A 13,095-nucleotide genomic window follows, 5' to 3' on the forward strand; every position below is an offset into this window, starting at 1 on the left:
TGGCTTCACAGATATTTGCTCCAAAAATCTGGAGCCTTTCAAATCAATTAAAATTACCATTTCATCCCTAATTTTAAACGTTAATAACTTTCTCGTTATAACTCTAAATCACGTCGTGTTTGCGCCCACGCGTCCGTAGAAATAAGTACTACAAAAATACGCCAAGAAAATGATTCATACATGACACGACACAGCAGTCAACAAGAGTCAACACTTTGCCTTAAAGGGCATTTTCGTAACTTCACTTATTAAAATTATAAAATTCATAATTTCTAGGGACGGCCTGTTACAGTTGGCCACTTATCTTAAACCCTTATCAAATTCCTTTCCAACAGTATCATTATCAATAGTTTCACCTCCACCTTTGACTTAGATCGGAGTACCAAATTTGACGATAAACCAGAAGCAAAGTTCCATATTACATCTCCTTGCTTCCATGAATCATGTACCAGGGATTCTCAACATGTCTTAAGTTCTCCAGCAAGAATATACAGATTGTTTTCTCTATAGTATATCATATACCTACTGCTCTATTTGGAAACAACTCATCTTTCTCCATGTGACTCGCAAGACTTACGAGACATTCATATACCATTTCTGATTGTGAGTGGGATTTGTCTTCAACAAAGAAAGGTTGGATCCTCTTGTTAATCTTAATCCGGCTACAGCCCAGATTTTTCCTTAATCCTAATTCTTTCATCTTTAATCTCACCTTCCACCCTTCATTCCATTTCTTTACAGAAGCATAAATATTTGATAACATAACATAAGTTGAAGGATCATCGGGATTCTTCTCAATTAACAATCCTACAATTTTCACACCCAAATGTAGATCTTTGTGCAAATGACAACCAGAAAATAGTGTGCTTAACAAGTCAACATCCTCCCTAATTTCTGGATTTCTTTGCAAAATTTGATATGCTTTATCCAATCTTCCAACACGCCCAAGAAGATACATCAAACAAGAATAATGCTCTACTCTAGGTTTAATTTCATAATCAGTGATCATCTGACTGAAATAGTGACAACCATCGTCAACTAGTCCCACATGGCTATGATAGGAGCATATTTATGCGACTTTGTTAGCCTATTTCCTTGCATTTACTCAGTTATTTTATATTTATTAGAGTGTTTTAAGCTATTTTCATGTGTTTGTAGGTTCAAATGGCAAAAGTGGCAAAAAAAAAAAGGCAATTTTGAGCATTTTATAGCAGTTTTGGACTTGGAATGGATAGCACATGCATGGAGCGAGGTGGATGGACATTTTTGAAGTTCAAATGAAGCTAGGAATGTGCTAAAGAGATGGAGAAACTAATTCAAGACATAGAAGATAAGGAATCAGCTAAAAGGAAGGAACATTATCCAAAACCTTATCTTATATTATCCTAACCTTATCCTAATCCTACTCTACCTTCATTCCAGCTGCAAGGAGGAGTTATATTCATATTAGGACATCTAAAAACCTGATTTCTAGAAGGCTTTACCTTTTCCTAAAAGGGTGCCACACCTTGGATCCTTGTCCTTGTTGGTTTGTGTTGTGCAATCCTTTTCCAACACAACCTTTGGAGTGTCAAATCCTTCTCCAAAACTACCGTATGTTGTGTGCCTGTAGCCTATAAATACACCACAATGCCGTACAATTCAGGGGACCACACACAAGAGCCTAAAATAAAAAAAACACATTTGTGCCGCAGCTTAGCAAGGAAGGAGAAGAAGAGCTTTGTGCCATGACCTGCCATCTAAGGCCTTTGGATTACTGGAGCATTTCTAGGTGTATTCTATCCTTAGTTTTAGTTCAATGTTTGTTTTAATTTGGTTTTCAGTTATGATAAATATATGGAACTAATTCCGTTTTAGCTAGAGGTGAATTCGAAGACATGAACATATATGTGTTATGAATTGATTACATCAAATTATTGTTTCATAAATCGTGAATGCAATTTAATTAACTGTTTGATTGATAACTTATTCTTGTGTGTTGATTAAGGGGGCCCACTTAGTTTGCATGCATGAATTTGATGCTAAAATATAAGGGAGTTTCACCTAATAGTTATGAACTTATATTTACAAGTAGTGGAGGTTGCTAGTCACGATCTCGTTTAGTAAATTCCTGGCATGAGTATCATGTAGTTCATAGTTACGAATGCCATGTCAATGCTTATCATTTTCACAGAACTTAATGATCTTTGATATGTATCTCTATTATGCAGTTCATGTAGGGAACTTGATAAGAATAATTTGGTTCCGTCGCTGAGTCCAATTCAATGAATTTAGGAAAATCTGATGGTTAATTTGTGCAGTTCACAGTTAACTTGGGGCATTGTCATTCATGGTTTATAGGAAGAATAACTGGAAATCGATTTGTATGCATATGTGTTATGTGTGGAGAAGGACCCTGTAGCTAGCTTTTCACCCCCTTAATTCACCCAATTTCGTACCCTTTAGTTTGTTTCTGCAAGTTTGTTTGTTTAAATCTTAATTCTTCAAAACAACCCCTCATTTAATATTCTGAGTCTTTTTAGTTTAATTTTCGTCCAAACTTCCTTTTAGTTCCTGTTTCGAGTCAATTTAACTTAGTTTGTGTGTTTTGAATCAATTTAGCTTATTTTGAGTAGTTTTAAGTTTAGTTTCCTGTTTTTGAGTCTAGTTTAGTGATTTAGAGTTTAATTTGTGTAGATTAGCATCCCTCCTGATCTCCGACCTAGAATGATCCCTACTTTCACATACTACAACTATCAAAAAGAGGGTTTAAGTTTGTGTGTTATTTTATATCACATCAGACTACAAGCAGATAGAACCGCAAGAAGAGTAAGTCTATCAGGCTTTGCATTGGACTACTGCGTTTCACTAAAAAGCTTTAAAGCATATAAAGCTTGACCATAAGTTCCGTATGCAGTGATCATGGAGGTCCATGACACAAGATCTCTATCTAGTAATCTATTAAAAACATTAAGTGCTTCATACACCACACCGCATTTAGCATACATATCAAGGAGAGCCCCCATCACTATCTCGTTGGTTTCCAACTCACTATCAATGAGAGTTCTGTGAATCTTTTTACCCTTTTCCAGTGCTGCAAGTTGCGAACAAGCCGACAAGATAATAGTTACTGTGCCTCAATATTGTTTCTTATAATAAACGCATGTATGAATTTTTCATGCTGTAGTTGGGCTGACCTTGAACAGGCCAACAGTATGCTACTAAAAGTAGTTAACGTGGGACTCGTTCCTTCATCATTCATCCTTCTAAAAAGTTGGATACATGTTCTACTGTCACCTGATACACTGTATGTTGTGATCATAGAATTCCAAGAAATTACATTTTTATTGGGATTTGCTCAAAAACTTGTTTTGCCATATCTAAACATTCGCATTTTCCATACATATTCACAAAAGCAGAACAAACAAAGGAATTGTTGTGTTCCTTTCAAGTGCAAATATAAGGATAGTATAATGGCACAAGTAAGGGTGTCGAACCACAGGAACTGATTAGACCTCTACAAATTACTAGCTTTATGTGAACCCTAACTAAACAATGAAACTAACAAATTGAGTTTTGATTTTGATTTGAGAAGTAAAGTAACTTAAAATGCAAGAGAATGTAAGTATGAATAATAGAATGATTCAGAAACAATGGAAATGGAACTAGGGATACCGATTTCACCATTAGAAGTCAATTCCATGAAAATTAAGTCAAAACACATTCAACTCTCCAATATGCAACTAGGGTTCGTTTTACTTATTTATGATCATCCATTTGATGTGTCGTTGTGATCAAGTACTCCTAATACGCAACCTAGTTGTGATGTTCAACTTAGATTAGCAAGTAGGAATCCATTAAGAACAAGAAAACTTCAAATAACCAAAGAAATCACATGGCAGGATGTATGCATAGCAATTTCTTCATTCATTCACATGTCCACCAAGATTAAGCATGATGTGTACTATAACCTTCATCAAATGGTTATGGATCATTTTTCCCAAACCAACTTCACCCAATGCACCACAGGCCTTAAGGACACTTGGATAAGTGTAACTATCAAGACAGATAAAGGTAGTGTAACAAACTGCCAAAGAGGTCAAGAGCTTTGTTGAACATGAAGTTCTTGGGATAAGCTGTCATGAGGCCATTCCACAAGGAAATACTGGATGGGTTCTCAATGGACTGGGAAACAAGCTTTGCAAAGTCATAAAAACGGCAAGAGAAATAAAAGTATATCAGGTTTTTGCAGAGAGCAGGGTCATTCTGTAAGCCTAGGGTGAAAATCTTTTGGTGGACGAGCTTGCTTTGCTTTAACGACTTGGAACTAATACACATTCTTAAGAGACATAATAGTTTTTTGGTGTCCATTCAAGATGTAGTAGAAAAAAGGCGATGAGAGTGTAGAAGAATATTGTTTTGACCGAAAACTCACAAGCTGAAGTTCAGCCCAAGATGCTCCTTAAACCTTACAGTATTAAACCATTGAGCCTCATATGTACCAAACTCTGCACCTGAACATAGAAATATGAGTAAATAAAACAGTGCAAATCACCCCAATCAAACTTTTAAATCATGAACCCGAAACATAGTTATACAACAAAATGGAACAAAAGTCAGCCCATTTTTCTCGACATAGCTCACTAAGAGTATTCAGTTTATTAATTCCACCCTAGTTTTCATTTAATCAAGGACGAAAATGCTCTAGGAATTTTGCTAGAGGTAAAATAATATAAATATGAACAATGACCTTCCATTATTAATAATCCAAAACCCCTTAAGGTAAAGTAGTCCCGCAAAAGACGCTTATTTAAAGATGAAGCGAATTGATTGTCACTGTGAAAGGTCTAGTAGAAGAAATATTTTTTTTTTGTTTTCAATTGGTTCGATCCAACCGCTTCTACGTTTTCACTTGACCCAAATGTTCAACATTATATAGCATTTCAATACCACATATAAATTGAATTCCACTCCAGGTTAGAGTACAAAAAACTTGTCATCGTCGAATTAGAAGACTGATAAGACATGAATGGGTTATAGAAAGTGCATATGCAAGATTCTTTCATCTGCATATTCAGCAGAATAACAGCAAAACTTGACAAATTAAATTGTTCTACAATAATCTCATATTCTTGAACCACAAACCAAAATGGGATCAAAGTTAGACCATAAAAGATGAGGTTAGTAACCCTCTATTAACTCTCATCCTTTTTTGGTGTTCCTAAGACAGTGTGCTGGATTCATCAGAGATTTGTGAAAACATCAAAAACAAATTCATTCAACAAGAGCCTACCATCTGAATATCCATCGGCACGACACGGAAACTGAAGAAAATAGATTTAGATATACCTCCTTTCTTCAAAACAAGAATGTGAGCATGTTTCAACCCCATTCACTGAAAACCCAAGAAAAGTGACAGAAACAGCCCCAATTTACAAGTGACAACAAAAAAATAAGAATACCTACAAAGCATGCCCATCTAAAGAAACCAAATAACAAGCATTTACATGGTCCAAAATTCTCCTACAAACAAAATCTCAAAACCCCAGATGAAAAAAGTATCGTACTCAAAAGAACAAAATAATGATTCCACAAACTCAAGATATTCAACAGAGAAAAATAATAAATAGAAGATATAAGTTAGGGTTTTGGAGATGATTTGTGAAGGGTGTTTTAGAGGAATACCGACGGCACCACAGTCAGCGACGGCGGTGGCCACGCATGTGAAACAGCTAGTTTCCTCAGCCATCTCCCTTCGTCAATGTTTGCTGTTAGAAGATTGATCCAACAAACATAAGGCCTTGACATTTAAATTAGAATTTTAAAAATAAAAATTTAAATTTAAACAATTCCATTGCCGGGAATTGAACCCAGGTCTCCTAGGTGAATGCCAGATATCCTAACTGCTGGACGACAATGGATTATTGATTCTATGTCTAAACATTTTCATTACTAACTGTTTGTCTTTTGAACAGGAAGACGTGATAGATGATACAATTAAGAGCTCATATTATCTGGTTGATTAACAGTGTTATGTATTATATTCGTAGATTAACGACTCCACCAGTTAACCTTGTTGGTCAACTTTTCTTAGGCTATACAGATCTTAATCTGGTGCTTAGGCCATGCTGCTTCTTAGAGCATCCAATGGTGGCTCTAAATAGAGTCCCTAAGTATAGGGACCCAAGACTTCCAATGAACCGAAATTGAAGACCTCAAAGTATCCCAATATATAGGGACTCATTGTATATCTCAAATAAATCCTCAAATGTGAGGATTGTATATAGAGACTCAAAGAGTGGGACCATGTTGATTTTTAGTGAGAATGTTGTGCGCTACAACTGTTTTTTTTTTGTTTTTTTAAAGCCCCTAAAGGAGTCCTTAAAGTTGGTGGTGGAAGCCTCTAAGTAGGAGCATTTCATTTAAGGATGCGAGGACATGTATGAACAACATTGAGATATGAATTGAACTTGGGCTTCTATTAGTGTTGTAGTACTCTCTACAAACTATAGGGGCCACCATTGCAACTTTGGCAGGATGGACCTTTACTATTTCAAAAGATCAGACTGTTTCTATCATTCCATATTTGCCAGCAAAGGAGGAGAACCCTACTAAAATCAAACAACTCTACCTCATCGCTAGCATTCAACTGAGTTAACCAATCAATTAAATACATCCCAACACTAATAGGAGAAGGGCCACTGGATATTCTCCAAACTTCTTGAGCAAAGTTTGCATCTTATGAAAATATGTTGTTGATCTTCTTCACCAATATTACAAAAAGGACAAACAAGACTAGTATTAGGAAAAGATCTATGAAATCTCACTCGTGTATGGAGCCTAAAGCGGCTGGGAATGAGTACATATCCCTTACAGGAATCGAATCCGTGTCTGCATACCTGTAAAAAATAAAAAATAAAAAAATAAAAAAAAGTCGAAATTACCTAAATCCTGAGCACAGCAGGCTATTAGCTTATTGGTAGAGTGCACCCCCTGATAATTGCGTCATTGTGTTTGGGCTATGAGGGCCCCCACAAAAAAGAAGCAAGTAAAACCTTTTTATGTTTTGTGGAAGTAAAGTTTCCACATTTTATTCAATAACACAGCATATGGGTGTATTCTTTGTTGCTCAACTTGCAACCAAGTTGTTGACTTTATAGTGAATTTGCCATTAGCAAAAGGACAGATCAATAAGGTCTTCTTCCAACTGTTGTTCTCAATAAAATCGCACTCACAAATTCCAATAAGTATTCCCTCTTTGGGATTCAGGTAAGAGATGGAAAAGAAGGAAAGGAAAACCCCAATTATGAGTCAAGACCTGAATGTCCTTGCCTTTTCCCACAATCCATCTCAAACTTATTAAAAGAATATCCCTAGAATTTAGGACTCCCTCTAAGCCAGGGAATGATGTTGTTTTACTTTAGTACTTAACAGACTCCTATTTCTTAAATATCTTTGCTTAACAATTTGGACCCACCAATTGCCTTTATGATGAATAACCTTCCAAGCAAGTTTCTTCAAAGGAAGCATTATTAAAATGGTCAACCCTTCTTATACCAAGGACTTCCATAGACTTAGGAGTACAAACATCCTTCCAAGAAATGGGGGCCAATTTAGTTTATTTACCTCAATGAAAAGTTCTAGACTCTTTGTTAAAGCATAAGTTATTTTGTTAGGACCTTTAAAACCAAACTGAGTAGCAAACCACCAAGAGCCACCAAGGTCACCACCAGGGAGGAGAAAACCCAATCAAGAAATCAAAGAAAGCAACGCAGCACCACAACAGCCCCAAAACAGAAAAAGCACATGAACCAAATAGTAGATTTGAAAGTGTTGTGCCAAATCAAGACACCCGCCACACCATCCACAACTACAATTGCAAGGGAGGTCAAAACAAGCAACAAGAGGAAGGGAAGGATAAAGGCAATGTGTAAAACACCCTTGTTACAACGTGAGTCGTACCATAGTTTGCCTAGTATTAGGAAAAGATCTATGGAATCTCAATCTGTGAAAACTTCTTGAGTACTTATCCCTTACGGGATTCGAATCTGTATCTACATACCTATAAAAAATGAGAAGTCGAAAATACCTAAACCTCAGGCACAGTAGGCTATTAGCTTAGTGGTAGAGTGCACCGCTGATAATTGCGTCGTTGTGTCTGGGCTGTGAGGGCTCCCACAAAAAAGAAGCCAACAAAACCTTTTTATCTTTTGTGGAATTAAAGTTTCCACATAGCATATGGGTGTACTCTTTGTTGCTCAACTTGCAACCAAGTTGCTGACTTTACAATGAATTCGCCATTAGCAAAAGGACAAATCAATAAGGTCTTGTTCCAACTGTTATTAATAAAATCACACTCACAAATTCCAATAAGCATTCCCTGATAGGAGCATATTTATGCTACTTAGTTATGTTGTTTCCTTGCATTTAGTGAGTTAATTACTATTTATTTTAGTCTTTTAAGCTATTTTCGTATGTTTTTAGGTCCTAATGGCAAAAGGAGCAAGAAAGGGCATTTTGAAGCTATTTGGAGCAGTTTTGGGCATGGATTGGATATCTTAACCATGGAGTAAAGAGGATGGACGAAATTGAAGTCAAGAAGGGCTAGGAAAGGTTAAAAATCTAGAGAAAGGAATCCAAATGCAAAGAAGATAAGGAAATAGCAAGAAATAAGGAACCTTATCCAACCTTATCTTATCCTATCCTAACCAACCTTATGCTTTCCTAACTCTAACATTATCCTATCCTATCCTATCCAAATCAGGTTAGGACTTAAATCTAGCTAATTAGAGGGGATTAATTACACATTTAAACACCTAAGTCAGATTCTAGAAGCATAAACCCTTTGTATGCCGCATGTAGGCCATTCCTTGTAGGTTTAGGAGTTGCAATCCTTCCTCTATACCTATGCCGTGTGTTCTTGTCCCTTTAGGTTTAGGAATCTACCCTAAACACTCTTTCTAGAACACATTATCTTCCCCCTACAAATGTGCCGCACCTATCCTTCTAGAACCCCCTAAAACCATGTCGTGCACTACCTATCCCATTCCCCTTTGGTTTCTACCTAGACTTAACCCTTTTGCCATGGGATTGTGCAACCCTTTTCCCATGGGATTGTGCAATCCTTTTCCTTCACTAATTGTGCATAATTAGCCTATAAATATTGCCCTATGCCGCACCATTCAATTCATCCACTCACTCATTCATTCATTCATACTTTCAGCCATCAAACACCACAATTCACCCTACACCACCTTAGTGCCGCAAGAAAGGAAGGAAGGAGAAGAGGACTTGTGCAATCTACCATCCAAGGGAGTGCCGTGCATGCCATTGGAGTGTGGAGCGTTTCTTGGTTCTTTCTATCCTTAGTCTTAGTTTAATGTTTATGTTAATTTGGTTTTCCATTATGATGAACATGAGGAACTAATTTCTTTTTAGTTGGAGGTGAATTCGAATGATTACGTCTGGTTATTGTTTCTTAAGGCATGAATGTGATTTGCTTATCTAAGTTATTAAAACTTGTTTATGTATGTGGGTTGGGGATCGACACTTAATTTGCATGCATGAATTTGATGCTAGAATATAAAGGGGTTTCACGTAATAGTTATTCACTTATATTCATGAGTAGTGGAGGTTGCTAGTCACAATCGCGTTAAGTAAATCCTTGGTATGAGTCTCATGCGTTTCATAGTGATGAATGCCTTGTCAATGCTTATGGTTTTCACAAAACTTAATGACTTTTGATATGTATCTTTAATATGCATTTCATATAAAGAACTTGAGAAAGATAATTTGGTTGTAATGCGTTTTAATTCAATTCAATGAAAGAAGGAAAATTTTGATGGTTAGTTGTGCGATGCAACTAACTTAGGGTGTTGTCATTCATAGTCTAAAGGAATAATAACTGGAAATTGGTTCGTATGCATATATCATGTGTGGAGAAGGACCCTCTAACTACCCTTTCACCCATTTATTTCACTTAAATTCGTTTTTCCAAAGTGGTTTCTATAAAGTTTTTGTTTTAAGTTTAAAATTCGTCAAAAACAATCCCCCTTTCATTTAGTCTTCATATTTGAGTCAAAACTTGTTTTCCTTGAGTCTTTTGAGTCAAGTCAAGTCCTATTTTCGTCCAAAACACTTGTTGAGTCTAAAATTGAGTCTTTTTTTATTGTTGGTTGCTGTTTTAAGTGTCTACAGTTAGTTTTGAGTCTATAGAGTCTAGTTTAGTGTTTTTGAGTCTTAATTGTGTTGATTAGCATCCCTAGTTAATCCCCGGTCTAGAACGATCTCTACTTACATATCTACTACAATTATCACAAATAGGGTTTAATTTGTGTGTCAAGTTAATTTTCACATCATTCCCTATTTGGGATTCAGGTAAGAGATGGAAAAAAAGGAAAGGAAAACCCCAATTATGGGTCAAGACCTGAATGTCCTTGTCATTTCCCACAATCTATCTCAAAGCTATTAAAAGAATATCCCTAGGATTTAGGACATCCTCTAAACTAGGGAATGATGTTGTTTTACTTTAGTACTTAACAAACTCCCATTTCGTAAATATCTTTGCTTAACAAACTCCCATTGTGTGGTTTAGTCGAACTCCCCCTCCCCTTCAGCTAGAATTATTCTTTTTTTTTTTTGGTCGAAAATAAAACTTCATTAATGTTTGGGAATATTACAACCCTTCAAAAACAAAGAAGACATAAAACAAAATAAAGAGGCCCAAGTAATAGGAGAGCAACAATCCAAAGCACAAAGCGAGCCCCATACTAACTTAGGCCCAGAGAAAGTAAAGATAACAAAGAAAACCCTAAAACCCAAAGCGAGCAGCAAACCACCAGCAGCCACCAAGGTCACCACCAGGAAGGAGAAAACCAAATCGAAGAAGTCAAAGAAAGCAACGCAACACCACAACAGCCCCAAAATAGACAAAGCACATGAACCAAAATAGTAGATTTGAAAGTGTTGTGTCAAATCAAGACGCCTGCCACACCATCCGCAACTACAATTGCAGGGGAGGTCAAAACAAGTAGCAGGAGGAAGGGAAGGGCAGAGGCAATGTGTAAAACACCCTTGTTACAACGTGAGTTCTACCACAGTTTGCCTAATTTTGCCAGCAAGCCGGTTCGGCAACGGGTAGAGGGGATGGGTCAAGTGGCAATATTGGATCCAACAATCTAAAATCTAAAACTTTGTTATGGGAGGGGAAATATGAGGGATAGCAAGGGGGATGAGAAAATATGAGGTGAGGGTATGTTGAGGAAGAGGAACAAGGTTGGTGGATAAGGAAAAGAAAATTGAAAATAGAACTTAGAAAGAAGATGACAGAGATGAGGAAAAGGAGGGAGACCTCAAACCAAAGGAAAAGGAGCGGCGATGATCGCCGAAAAGGCATGCCAATGACGCACAAACCGGCGGAGCTGATTTGAAGCAGTGAGAGCCAAAAGAGGGTGGAGGAAAGGAAGAAAGAAGAGAAGGAAACAAGAAAGATGGTTGTGGAAGGTGTGTGAAGGCATGGAAAAGGCTAGGAGGAGGAAATGAGAAGGTGCCACTATCCCAAGCCTTAGCAAGGGCCAGCAACGCCATTGAAGCTAGGGTTTGGTGCTCTTTCAATTAAAATAACCCTTGAATCAAACAAATAAAGTGCAATTGAAGCTAAAAATTATTCTTTGAATGGAAGGGCGTGATAACCGACATAATGATGTGATTTTATTTTTATTCTGAAGTCACACTCTAAAAGGTAGGATCAATTCACAATGGGGCTCAGAAATGCTAAAGGTATTTCAGCCTATTTCTAGTCACAGTTAAACGACACACGTCCACCCAAGATTTTCAACCAAAGAATCAGTTATGTTTTGTCAACTTTGTGCCTCAAACCGAAAACCAGAGAACAAACCTGACTTGGAGTTCTACCGCAAATTGCGTTGTGTAGGCGTTGGGCATTATTCATGGAGTGATTACATCAATTGACCATGTTGGGCTACTTTGCTTATTGGGCCGTATTGAGTTTAATGTAGTTATTAGCTTTAGCATGCCGATACGTGAGTCCAACTGAAGAGGCTACTTTGTTTATTGCGCCATGTAGACTCTGGATGCAAGTAGATAATTTATGTTGAATTTCTAGTGTGTCAATGTGTCATATAGCGATTAACAAATCATGTGTTAAACAAGGCTTTTTAGCCAAAATGATCTTTGAGATTTGCATAACTCCTCACTTTGGTCTTTAAGATTTGAAAGTGTTGTGCCAAATCAAGACACCCACCACACCATCCATAACTACAACTGCAAGGGAGGTCAAAACAAGTACCAGGAGGAGGGGAAGGACAATGGCAATGTGTAAAACACCCTTGTTACACCGTGAGTCGTACCACACAGCCAAATTTTGCTGGCAAGCTGGTTCAGCAACAGGTAGGGGGGATGGGTCAAGTGGCAAGACCGGATCCAACATTTGAAAATCTAAAACTTGGTTATGGGAGGGGAAATATGAGGGATAGCAAGGGGGATAAGAAAATATGAGGTTGGGGTATGCTGAGGAAGGGGAACAGGGTTGTGGGTAAGGAAAAGAAAATTGAAAATAGAACTTAGAAAGAAGATGAAAGAGATGAGGAAAATGAGGGAGACCTCAATCCAAATTGAAAATTATTCAAACCCAAGCCTTAGCAAGGCCAGCAGCACCATTAAAGCTAGGGTTTGGTGCTCTTTCAATTAAAATATCCCTTGAATCAAACAAATAAAGTGCAATTGAAGCTAAAAGTTATTCTTTGAATGGGTGTGGTAGCCAACATAATGATGTGATTTTATTTTTATTCTGAAGTCATACCCTAAAGGGTAGGATCAATTCACAATGGGGCTCAGAAATGCTAAAGGTATTTCAGCCTATTTCTGGCCACAGTTAAACAACACACGTCCTCCCAAGATTTTCAACCAAAGAGTCGGTTATGTTTTGTCAACTTTGTGCCTCAAACCCAAAACCAGAGAACAAACCTGACTTGGAGTTCTACTGCAAATTATGCCGTGTAGGTGTTGGGCATTATTCATGGAGTGACTACATCAATTAACCATGTTGGGCTACTTTGCTTATTGGGCCATATTGAGTTTAATGCGGTTATTAGCTTT

The 13,095-nt window shown here is 37.3% G+C and overlaps 1 pseudogene; it reads right to left on the reverse strand.

Moving 5' to 3' along the window:
- Positions 1 to 514: 514 nt before the first annotated feature.
- LOC148697937 (pentatricopeptide repeat-containing protein At5g27110-like) lies at positions 515 to 5,728 on the reverse strand (annotated as a pseudogene).
- Between the last annotated feature and the right edge of the window lie 7,367 nt (positions 5,729 to 13,095).

Source organism: Pyrus communis, chromosome 3 (genome assembly GCF_041283825.1).
Source record: "Pyrus communis isolate YQ-2024b chromosome 3, ASM4128382v1, whole genome shotgun sequence".
Classification (NCBI taxonomy): Eukaryota; Viridiplantae; Streptophyta; class Magnoliopsida; order Rosales; family Rosaceae; genus Pyrus; species Pyrus communis.